This window comes from Protopterus annectens, chromosome 5.part0 (genome assembly GCF_019279795.1).
Source record: "Protopterus annectens isolate FY-2018-M chromosome 5.part0, PAN1.0, whole genome shotgun sequence".
Classification (NCBI taxonomy): domain Eukaryota; kingdom Metazoa; phylum Chordata; order Ceratodontiformes; family Protopteridae; genus Protopterus; species Protopterus annectens.
Window position 1 is genome coordinate 1139173322 of NC_056735.1, and position 12228 is coordinate 1139185549.

Below are 12228 nucleotides of genomic sequence, written 5' to 3' on the forward strand. Positions count from 1 at the left end.
CTTCTTCAGTCAAACAAGTCATTATACATCAGCTGTCTTTAGGCAAAATGGGGATTTTGTTAAATGGTCATGATATGGTTTACAGGACAGTGAGGTATCTAAAAACATTTTGGATGGCTTCTAATTTAATACTAGAAGATGTGAAAACCCAGCTGGTTTAATGGGATATCCTGAGAATGGTGCCAAAAGTATTAAGTTAGTCTTAACTTCTGTTCATTGTTGATTTGTTGCATACTTGTACTGTATTTCATAGCTACTGGCGCACTGCTGGTTTTCTGTTGTGATAAACATTTCTGTAGTGTTTTCTGCCTAAAATAGTTTAGGTCATAGCTGTAATATTGTCCATATTCCTGATTGTGTTTGTGATAAACATTTCTGTAGTGTGTTCTGCCTAAAATAGTTTAGGTAGTAGCTGTAATATTCTCCATATTCCTGATTGTGTTTGTGGGCCTACATGTTTGTTAGAGGCTATTTTCTGAGCTCATTGTCCAGGCCATCTTAGTTAGCAAAGACCATCCCCCACTTCAGTGAGAGTTTAGTGTTTATGGTCATTGTCTAGTTGGCTTACCAGGTCTACGGCTTGGAGAAAGCGCCTCATTGGTTCTTTTCAGCTTTTTTTAAAGTTGTTTCAGGTTTCAACTTTCTGTTACTTAAGAAGTTAACTTGAGTGTTTCAGCCATTACACACAGAGCTATCTAAGGAGGAGCACCTGATATGTGATATATATCAATAAGTAGCCTATTTTTTTTTCTTATTTTTAGTAGTTATTAGTTATTCTAGATATTTATAACAATTTTATTGTATACTGCATACTTGTAGTATATTTCATAGATATGGGCTCACTGCTGGTTTTCTGTTGTGATAAACATTTCTGCAGTGTTTTCTGCCTAAAATAGTTTAGGTTGTAGCTTTAATATTATCCATATTCCTGATTGTGCTTGTGATAAACATTTCTGCAGTGTGTTCTGCCTAAAATAGTTTAGGTAGTAGCTGTAATATTCTCCATATTCCTGATTGTGTTTGTGGGCCTACATGTTTGTTAGAGGCTGTTTTCTGAGCTCATTGTCCAGGCCATCTTAGTTAGCAAAGACCACCCCCCCCCCACTTCAGTGAGAGTTTAGTGTTTTTGGTCATTGTCTAGTTGGCTTACCAGGTCTACGGCTTGGAGAAAGCACCTCATTGGTTCTTTTCAGCTTTTTTTAAAGTTGTTTCATGTTTCAACTTTCTGTTACTTAAGAAGTTAACTTGAGTGTTTCAGCCATTACACACAGAGCTATCTGAGGAGGAGCACCTGATATGATATATATCAATAAGTAGCCTGTTTTTTTTTCCTTATTTTTAGTAGTTATTGGTTATTCTAGATATTTATAACAATTTTATTGTATACTGCATACTTGTAGTGTATTTCATAGCTATGGGCTCACTGCTGGTTTTCTGTTGTGATAAACATTTCTGCAGTGTTTTCTGCCTAAAATAGTTTAGGTTGTAGCTTTAATATTATCCATATTCCTGATTGTGCTTGTGATAAACATTTCTGTAGTGTGTTCTGCCTAAAATAGTTTAGGTAGTAGTAGCTGTAATATTCTCCATATTCTTCATTGTGTTTGTGGGCCTACATGTTTGTTAGAGGCTGTTTTCTGAGCTCATTGTCCAGGCCATCTTAGTTAGCAAAGACCATCCCCCACTTCAGTGAGAGTTTAGTGTTTATGGTCATTGTCTAGTAGGGTTGCTAGGTCTACGGCTTGGAGAAAGCACCTCATTGGTTCTTTTCAGCTTTTTTTAAAGTTGCTTCAGGTTTCAACTTTCTATTATTTAAGAAGTTAACTTGAATGTTTCAGGTATTACACACAGAGCTATCTGAGGAGGAGCACCGGATCTGTGATATATAGCAATAAGTAGCCTGTTTTTTTTTTTTTTTTGCTTATTTTTAGTAGTTTTTGGTTATTCTAGATATTTATAGCAATTTTATCCTATACGGCATACTTGTACTGTATTTCATAGCTATTGGCTCACTGTTGGTTTTCTGCTGTGATAAACATTTCTGTGGTGTATTCTGCCTAAAATAACTTCACTTCCTCCGTCCCTTTTGGCATCTTGTCTTTATACCTGCTGGCCTTGCAGTTGCCCGCCCCATTCTAAATTTGATCTTGGACGCTCCTCCCAGTCTAGTATCATTAGCTCATTCTACCTAATACAGAGAGAACATCTGAGAAGGCCAACACACATTTCTTTCCTTCTGTTCCTCCTTTCTCCCTTTCTTAAAAAAAAAAAAAAATGCCTGAATCTCCTTGTGTTCTGACTATGCTTCTCAAACATTTTGGAAATATAGAGTATATTTTAGTGCATTTATTAAAACTGTATTTGCCTTAATATTGTTACAACTCAAGTGCTCTAGGTTGCACTGCATCTAAATTGTTTTAGTGTTGTTTTAGCTGCTTTTCTGTATATATAGACTTTTCTGTATATGTAGACTAGGTACTTTTTTTACTGTATTACTGCCTCTTAAATAGTTTTTCAGTTGTGCACGTGCCTTGCTTCATTTAAAAAGTTTTAAATTCCTAATTTTGTAGAGTTTTAATTGCATTTACTGTTTAGGGCTACACACTCAAGTGCATTAGCCTTTTCTGTGTTTATTTACTGTATTATTGTATTGTTTAGCCTGTTTTAACCAAAAAAAAAAATACTATCTTGTTTGCTCATTTCCCACCTTTACTAGCTAGTATAGTCCAGATCCCAGGCTTTGCTGGTTTCTGGACTTTATTTTCTGTGTTCAGAGCTATCCAGACCTTGCTGTGGTAGAGGGAAGTCCTACTGGTTACCAGTGGGTGAGCATTGTACTGCCTATCTAACACTAGAGGAGTGGTTTCCAGCTCTGAAACTGTAATTTTATTAGCCATTTTGGGCTGTTTTCTATCCCTTTCAACTTTCTGGCTTAAAAACGCATGTGTTTGCACATTTTTCGCATCGTGCAGCACTGTGGGGCTACGGTTAAACTATTCCAGGTGCCAGAAAGTCTGCTCTTCAAATTTTCCCTTAGAACTAGCTGGTTTCTCAGTAGTAGCAGCACTAAAATCTGAAGCCCTGTGACTAGCACATGCTCTAGAACCTGCTGAAAAGCAATAGGAAGCCTTAAACTGATACAAGCACTCAACTCTCCTTGTTAATAAGGAGAAATTAATCATAGGCACTAAACAGTCTATAATTGCAAAGTACTTTGAAAAGGTAAGGGAAAACAGCTCTTGTACTTTACAAAAAAAGCACCTAAACAGGCATGTTCAAGGGTCAGCTTCCCGTGATTTCTCCTGTCCACCTGGTGAATCTGGGCATACTAGGGCAATGCAGCAACTGCTTCATGTATACAGACAACCCTCTCCTCCTACCACCAAACACTAAAACTTGCGAGAGATGCACTTACATAGCCAAACTAGAAGCAAACCTCTCTCCAGCCAAGATTGTGCTAGACAGTCAAGAGGAGAAGCTTAACACCTGCACTACACCTCAAGCAACACATAGCCCTTCAAAATCCACACCATCAACACCCATAGATAGCAACACTAAACCCACATATGCAGAGGCCCTTAACATTAACCTGCCCAAGCAACAAGGACCTCCGAAGCTGAAATGCAAACAAACACCAGTCACAACCAAAGTGACACATAGCTCACAACACCAGTGTGCCACCCAATAATAGCCCTAAGGCAAGACAACGTACCCAACACTTTAGTCATAGGTGACTCTATAGTCAGGCACACTGATGTCCCACTCACCAGGCTGAAAAAGGAGAAAATTACAGTCAGCTGCCTGTCGGGTGCCAGGATCCACCACATAATGCATGCACTCAAGTCACTCCACAACAAGTACAAATACTTTGTCATTGTCCATGTTGGAGTGAATGACTTGAGATGTACCTCCCTGGACTACATGAAAAGAGACACGGAAGAGCTCTCGGATCATGTAGCCCAGGCAGGTATGACCCTAGCCCTGAGTAGCATCATGCCTTCGCCCAGAATGATACCACAGTATAAGGACAAAATGATTGACTTCAACAATTGGCAAAGCTTCTGGTGTCATTCAAAGGGGAACCAGTATCTGTCTGCCTGGGACAACATGATCGACAAACCACGATGCTTTGCCTGAGATGGTCTACACATGTCGCCCCTGGGATTCAGGTTACTGGCTAAAGGTCTTGCCACCCCTATAGTACCTTTTTTAGGCAGGGTTCAAAGGACAAAACCACCACCATAACAGATACAAGCATGCAAAATCTGAAGGTAATGCCACTCAATGCTAGAAGTCTAAACCTCAAAATGCACTCTCTCGAGGCACTCCTAAAAATGGAGAACATATCGATATCTGTGCAGTAACTGAGACCTGTTTCAAGGCTCCAGAGAGCACCCCTGCAATACCAGGCTACAACTCTTACCGCACTTTTCGGCCACCAAACCAAGAACAAAACACTAAAGGTGGAGGAGTGTCCATATTCACCTAGGATATTCACACCTCCAGGCTAGTTGCCCAACACAATGCATCTGAAATTCTACAGGTGCAACTAACACTAGGTAAGACTGCAATCCAAATTGTAGCTTGCTACAGATCCCCCACCATTCCCCAAGATTCTCACTACACCTTTCTAAACATACTGGAAAATATTAAGATACAACCAAGCACCCTAATACTGGGTGATTTCAACTACCCTGCTATTAATTGGGAAAACTACTCAGGTACCAACACCTTTTCCCAACGGTTCTTGGAATTCATAAATTCCAACACCCTGGATCAACTAATCCACTGTCCCACCAGGGGCTCCAATATTCTAGATCTGGTCATTACCAACATGGGAGATAGATGCTCCACACCAGTGGTCACCCCCTCATTGGTCAGAGCTGACCATAAGCTAATCACTCTTGACATCCACATCCTACCCCCACCTCCCAGTAAGGAAACCTCTGTAAAAAAACCTCTCCAAAGCCAACTTCATGCTACTCAAGTCAGAAGTGACAAACTTCATGACACCCATGTAGACGAGAGCTGAAAGTTCGACTGCTGAATCCTACACTAAGGCACTGTATGAGCACATCCACTCGTGCATGAATTGTGCCATCCCAAATAGAACCAAGATGCTCTCCTCCAAAAAAAGAAAGCCAATCTGGTGGTCCCCTGTCATAAACAAACTATACAACAGGAGGAAGAAACTGTTGCAGAAAAGAGGAAAATCCCAGGATGCAAAAAACTCCCTTACCAGCCTCAGTAAGAAAAAATCCTCCAAAGCTAGTTACAAAAATAAAATTGCCAAAGATTCCAGACAACCACAAGGCATTCTATAGTTATGTCAAGAATCTAAATGGCAATGCTCAGATCTGCTCTGAGCTACAACAAAATGGCATTAAATATACTGATCCCAAGGATATTGCCAATATCCTGGCAGATCGACTTAGTGCCAACTTTAACCCCCTCTCACCCTCTAAAGGGCCCATCTCAGTACCAAAAGATTGCCAAATTCTGGTAATCACGGCCACACAGGTAGAAACTGCACTCTCCAAAGCTAAGAATACAGCATCCATGGGACCAGATGGCATCCTGGGCTGTGTACTACATGAAGTACAAAATGAACTGGCACCTCACCTAAGTGTCATGTTTAATCATAGCCTCACCTCAGGCTTCATGCTCACTGAGTTGCACACAGCTACAGTTATCCCACTCCACAAGGGAATATCCACCTTGGACTCCGGGAACTACCGTACCATCAGTCTGACGAGCCTGATCTGCAAGGGCATGGAATGCATTACCATGGAACTTATAAACAAAGACATTGGCAACCTTCAAACACTGGACCCCACCCAGTTTGAGTTCATGAAGGGCCAATCATGTCTCTTGAACCTGATTGACTTCGTTGAATCAGTCTCCAGAGCTGTGGACGAGGGTAAGACAGTCCACACAGCCTATCTAGACCTCGCCAAGGCCTTCGACACCATCCCCCACTCTGGAATCAAAGATAAACTTACTAAGCTGGGTATAAATCCCTACGTCACTCGATGGGTTTCCAACTGGCTTACTGACAGAACCCAGACTATAAAAGTAGCCGACACCAAATCCAGCTCCAGACAAATGACAAGTGGAGTACCTCAGGGTTCAGTCCTGGGACCGCTCTTGTTTGGCATCTACTTCTCTGAAGTACAGGCCAACACTAAAGGACTCTGGCTAACAAAGTTTTCAGATGACTGCAAACTGGGAGCCATTATTGAATCCCCAAATGATATGGATATTCTACAAAAGGGCCTTACAGAAACAGATGCTTGGTGCCAGAGCCATGGGCTCAAGCTTAATGCCAAGAAATGTATAGTTATCCCCTTTGGGAAAAAACATGTACCCATGAATTACCACATAGGTGGCAGTACACTAAACACCAAAAGTGTGATGAGAGACGTAGGGACGCAGGTGGAGAGTGGTCTCACCTTCGATAACCACATCGCCACAACAGTCAGTAAAACCTTCTATGTAGCACACATCATCACTAAGGGCTTTTCATCCAGAAAAAAGGAGGTCATTATCCCACTGTACTCATCCCTCATTAGACCCATTATAGAGTACAATGCCCTGTTTGGTATGTACCTCACAAGACATCTGCAGCAGCTGGAAAGGCCGCAGAAATACCTCACTAAAAGAATCACAGCCCTATGCTGACAATCTAAAAAAAAACTCCAGCTATACTCTGTAGCATATCCTCTACTCAGAGGTGATCTCTGCTTAATATACAAGGCCATGTCAAACCCTGAGCTGTTGGACATGCTCCACTTAAAAAAATCCCAATCCCTCATAGCCACATGCTCCAGGGATCTAAACCTTGTCATCACAATGAACAAAACATGCTGGAGGGATAGGTTCCTGACCCAGAGACTCCCCATACTCTGGAATAGACTGCCCATACATGTCAAGCAGAGTGCCTCCTTGGCCTTCTTCAAAAGGAACCTTGACAATTGGATGGGAGATAGGAAATTCACCCCGGGGATCACTTCAGTCACCCTGCTAGACAGGGGTCCATGGAAGTAAATATTGTGGGAAGAAATATCCAGGAAATTGTTATGGCTAGGCTTGTATAGGCCCTAGGGCCGATAGCCTAGTACCAACCTATGAACCAACCTATAAATATAATGTTCTGCAAAAGAGCAGTCCGGTGGTAAATGCTGTGAGCATTCTTTTCCTGTTTGTGAAGTGCACCTTACAATCCACATTGTGCACTAATGACTCTTACCAGCAGAACTGCAACAGACCCTTGCAATTTTGTATTAAAACATGTGCTGGTAATGACATAAAATTGTGCATGAAGGTCATGAACTTTTGGATGGATGACTTGGAACTGTAGCTGAATGACATAATATAGTACATGGTTTTGCTTTTTGCACTGGACACATCAGGTTAGGTGCAGGTAAACCTGGCTAAAGTCTGTCTGTATGTGGGTTTCTTTTTCAAAGAGACACAAAACGTGTAAAGGATAAGAATTCCATCTCACAGACACAAGGACAAGGTTTCAATCCTGTCTTCTGGTGACTGTCTATGTGGAGTTCACATGTTCTCCTCATGTCTATGTGTGGTTTTCCTACCTCCTCAAAAAATGCAGGGTTTTTCTGCCTCAAGCATATCAGGTACCAGCTTCAAAACTCGTGCTCCTATTTCTACTTGAGATGTCTATCATTAGAGTGCTCCAAAAATGTACAGTATTGTGGGCAGTAGCAAAACTTCTAGGGGGTGACTATCAGGTAATGAGTAGTATTTTATCATTAGGAGGACACAGCCAGATTATACACTACATCAGGGCTGGCCACTCAAGGGTGTAAAAAGGCCCTAGGTGATGTGGTCACATTGATCAATGTGGCCAAAAATGCCCGTAGGTAGGTATTTGTTAGAGCTAAATCTAATGAGGGCCTGGCCTACTCATTCTACACCACAGACCCATGCTAATAGTTGGAGGGCTCTACATACCCCTGCTGGTCAGTGTGTCTAAGCAATAAAGCACAGCAGCCCTAGGTAAGTAAGCTACTGTCCAATGAGTGTACAATTTCCCAGACTGGGTTACCTGAGATAGGTCTGTTGAACAAAATTTGGACATAAAACCAAACAATCTGACAAAAATGAATTAAGGCTTGCTCCACTGAAAATACATTGACAGTATGCAGTTCGGATGTGGATGACATGATGGTAAGGATGAGATGGGATATCATCTGACTCCAAGAGAAAAGGTGGAAGGGCAGTGCAGCAAAGTTTTTTGGCCTGGAATCCAGAGTTGTTGTGGGAAATGTGATGAGAAAGAGTCCTCTGAATAAAGTAAAGGATGTCCTCAGAATCAGTGACAGACACATGGCAGTCAGGCTCCAGTGTAAATATAGGACAGTGTTCAGATCAAAGCCTGCTCTCCACTGCGGAGTTGTGATCAACCGCAATCATCATCAACCTCTATTTTCCCATTTGTTTTCTACATGGGGTTAGGGTGTGATATCAGCTGTCACCATCTCTCTCAATTTAATGCCACTCTGCTTCTTTCTTCGACAGTCATTCCTGACTGTTGCAGGTCTTCTCTCACACATTCCATCCAGCTGTTTGCAGGACACCTTCGTTTCTTTTTACCTTACCTTTTTACCTTCATTCTGTCTGTCTCAAATTTTCTTCACTAGATTGTTTCCTGTTTTCCTGTACATGTGATGAACGACCATAATCTATTCACTTTGACCTTTTCTGCAATTGGAGATACTCTGGCTTCTGCTCTTATGACCTCATTTATTTGTCTTTCCTACAGTGTGCATCCAACCACCCATCTCAGGCAATTCAGCCCCATCACCTTTAGCTTCCTCAGCTCCTCAGTCTTCACTGCCCAGGTTTATGTACCATACAGTAGTACTGGTCATACTGCAGTTTTGTACACTTTACTTTTTAGCTTTTTTGGCATTCTTCTGTCATAAATAGGTAGGCAGGTGTGTGTGTGTGTGTGTGTGTGTGTGTGTGTGTGTGTGTGTGTGTGTGTGTGTGTGTGTGTGTGTGTGTGTGTGTGTGTGTGTGTGTGTGTGTGTGAGTGAGTGAAATGTCCAGATTTTCGCAGAATGTCAAGATTTTAGTCTCACATCCGTGGTCTGTTTCTCATAAAACTGTGTTTTTCTGGCAATCTCCGCCAAATAATTGAGGATTAAGATAGCAAATAATGGCAGACATTTGAGCTTTAGACTTCATATCCTTCAGAAAGTTCATACTAATGCAAAACTTGTTGTTCTATCAGCTTTCTAAGTTTGTAAGAGCAATATTTAAAAGGTGCCCCTATTTTTGAACATTTGTCCCCCCCCCCCCCCGGTTATGTGTGTCTTTGTCCTGATTTCTTGCTCTAAAAGGTTGAGAGGTATGGGGAAGGGTCTAACAGGGAGGTAGGGGTATATGTATATGTAATACCTCTCAACTGAACAGATTTTCACAGAATGTCTGGATTTTTGCCTTATATTTTTGGTCTGTTCCTCATAAAAATTGTCTTTTTTTTTTTTTTTTTTTTTTTGAGAAATCACCGGGATGATCTAAGGACTAAAGTTACTAACTAATGGCATGCATCTGAGTTTAGTTTCAGACTTCATCCCCAGGATTCACGAAAGTTCCCTGCAAGAATAAGTTATTCTTGCACGGAATTGACTGTGTCCATTTAGAGAAGCAGCTCACCTTGCATATTCATGAAGGCACGCTTCTCTACTCTTAAAAGGACACGGTCTGTGTGTACGAGCGCAGAGGGTGTATCTGAGAGCAGTGCTCTCAAAATAAACATGCCCCCTGCACTCGAGAATTGCAATGTAAAATGAATGAAAGTCTCCACTGACACTTTAGTGTCTGTGGAGAAAATAACAGACAGCCTACCTCAGAAAAACACACATATATGTCAGAATGTACAAATTCTGCCATATATCTGTGCACCATGCACCAGAAAAGAAGTGCAGTCTGGTAAAATGGCAGTGTGACACACTGCATACCCCTTGCAAAATACATGCTAATGCAAACCCTGTCATTCTATCAATGTTCTAAGTTTCTAACAGAAATATTTAAAATATATTACTTATTTTTTTTTTCCTATGTGCAATAAAGTTTAAGTGTAGCTCTGCGGGTTTGCCTGTCACGCAGCTATGCATAGTACAGTTTAAGCATCGAAAGAAGTTAAATAGAAATATATACAACATAAACAGTGAAACTGGAATAGTGTAGTGGTTAGAGCATTCACCTAACATGCAGTCAGTCACGGTATGAGCCCCACGGTAGTCCGTACATTTTCATATGTGAAACACAACTAAAATGTATTTTTCATAAATAGGTAGTGAATACTATTATGTATATGTTAACCAGGGTAACATAGCAGCCCCAAATGTGAGGTGGCAGTGAAATTTAAAATTTAAGCAATATTTAGCATAGCTAAGTGGATTTGCACACTGGTAAGCCGGGCTTAGCATCTGCCCCTTTAAGCAATGGTTATCTTTACTAAGTGGGTTTGCCCGGTGCTTAGCTAAGCTCAGCGGTTTCAAAATTGTCCAATCATGGTAAAGGGTGGGAAATTAGCCCTATTTAAACCTCACAGGCAGGAATACAACTCTCATAACCAGTTGTAGCTCCCCAGTGTTGGCACTATGGCTGGTGTAAGTGAAGGTGTGCACTTTCAGGCACAGCGCTGGGGAATTCAGGATTCCTGGGTCATGGTCAGACTCCTCATTAAACACCATGAAGGGCAACTGCTGCAGGACCAGTACCAGGGCTCCCAATACAAAGCGGAGGCCTAGGACCATCTTGCCCAAGATCTCACCACTGCCACTGGCATCCCTCAGACTGGTGCTCAGGTCCGGCACCACTTTGCCAACTTGAAGCGGAGGAAGAGGGACTTTTTGGCCCAGTAGGTCCAAGATACCCAGGCGGGGAATGCTCCAGCCATGTGTAAGTATTAGTTGAAATAAGTGTTCTCCAAAGTCCAGCCTGTGTATGTGATGGATAGGTATGCATAAATGTTTTTTTTTTTATCTCCTGTACAGCTGCAGATGAGAGGGCTGTGAACTTGGAAGCCCACACCAGCAGGCTGCTAAGGCTGCATCGCGAGGCTGGTGAGGAACAATCTAGCTGGTATTATGTAGGGCAAGTAAATAAAAAGTAGAAGAATGTCACCTTGCAGTATTTAAAAATGGGTATGTTTTTTTTTAATGACTGAAGAAGCCAGAAGGAAAGTAATAGTGACACACAGGCTATATATCAATAAAAGTGTAAGTACTTGTCAATAAAAGTGAAAACCCCAGACTGGTTGTGTTTACTCTGATATTGTATGACTTGAAATGTTTCATCCACCAAGATCTGATATTAGAATAGTAATGCTGTGTTAACCACTGTTTTCCACACGGTGCTATGTCAAAAGGTATGTATAGGAATGTATATATAAAAATGTTGTAATCACAAGGTCAGATTGTACAATCAAGACAGAATTAGACAGAAAACATTCAAGAAAGCAACAGCAGTTCTTCAATAGCTTGTTCTGATGAAACTCAAACTTGCTGTATTTTAAGCAGAAACAGCCATGGTTCAAATCCCAAGAGTGGTAGTAAGATGTATGCATAATTTCAACTAGGATTTTGTGAATATGTGTAGAAACAGTCAGGTAGTGTCAACATAAATTCCCTCCACAGGTTTTCCAAGTAAGAGAAGTTATAAAGTAGCTATAAAAAGGCTGTAGTTATACTGTGTCCAACACCCACAGTCCAACCCCAAGGCTGCAAATGACAGCAAGATAAGTACATACACCAAGTGGTCTTCCCCAAGAAATGTTCAAAAGTGTCATGCTGTCACAGCTACCAGTCCCTGCTACCAATAACCAGGGTGGCCAATAGAAATCAAGGCAGAGTATAGCAGTAACACACAGACACACACACACACACACACACACACACACACTCAGTATGAGTGCACATATGTAACCGTGACTATGTGAATATGGGTAGGAACAGTCAGGTAGTATTAACAAACATTCTCTCCACAGGTCTTCCAGGTAAGAGAAGGTATAAAGTAGCTATACGAAGGCTGTAATTATACACTGTGTATAAACATACCACTGCCCAACCCGAGGACAAAGGTTGTAATAATACCTGTAGAGTAATGATTAGAGTAATGATCATTAAAGCTGTGACCACTGCAAGAATCTACATTTATTAAATGACATCTCTCTCTCCCCCACCTTATCTT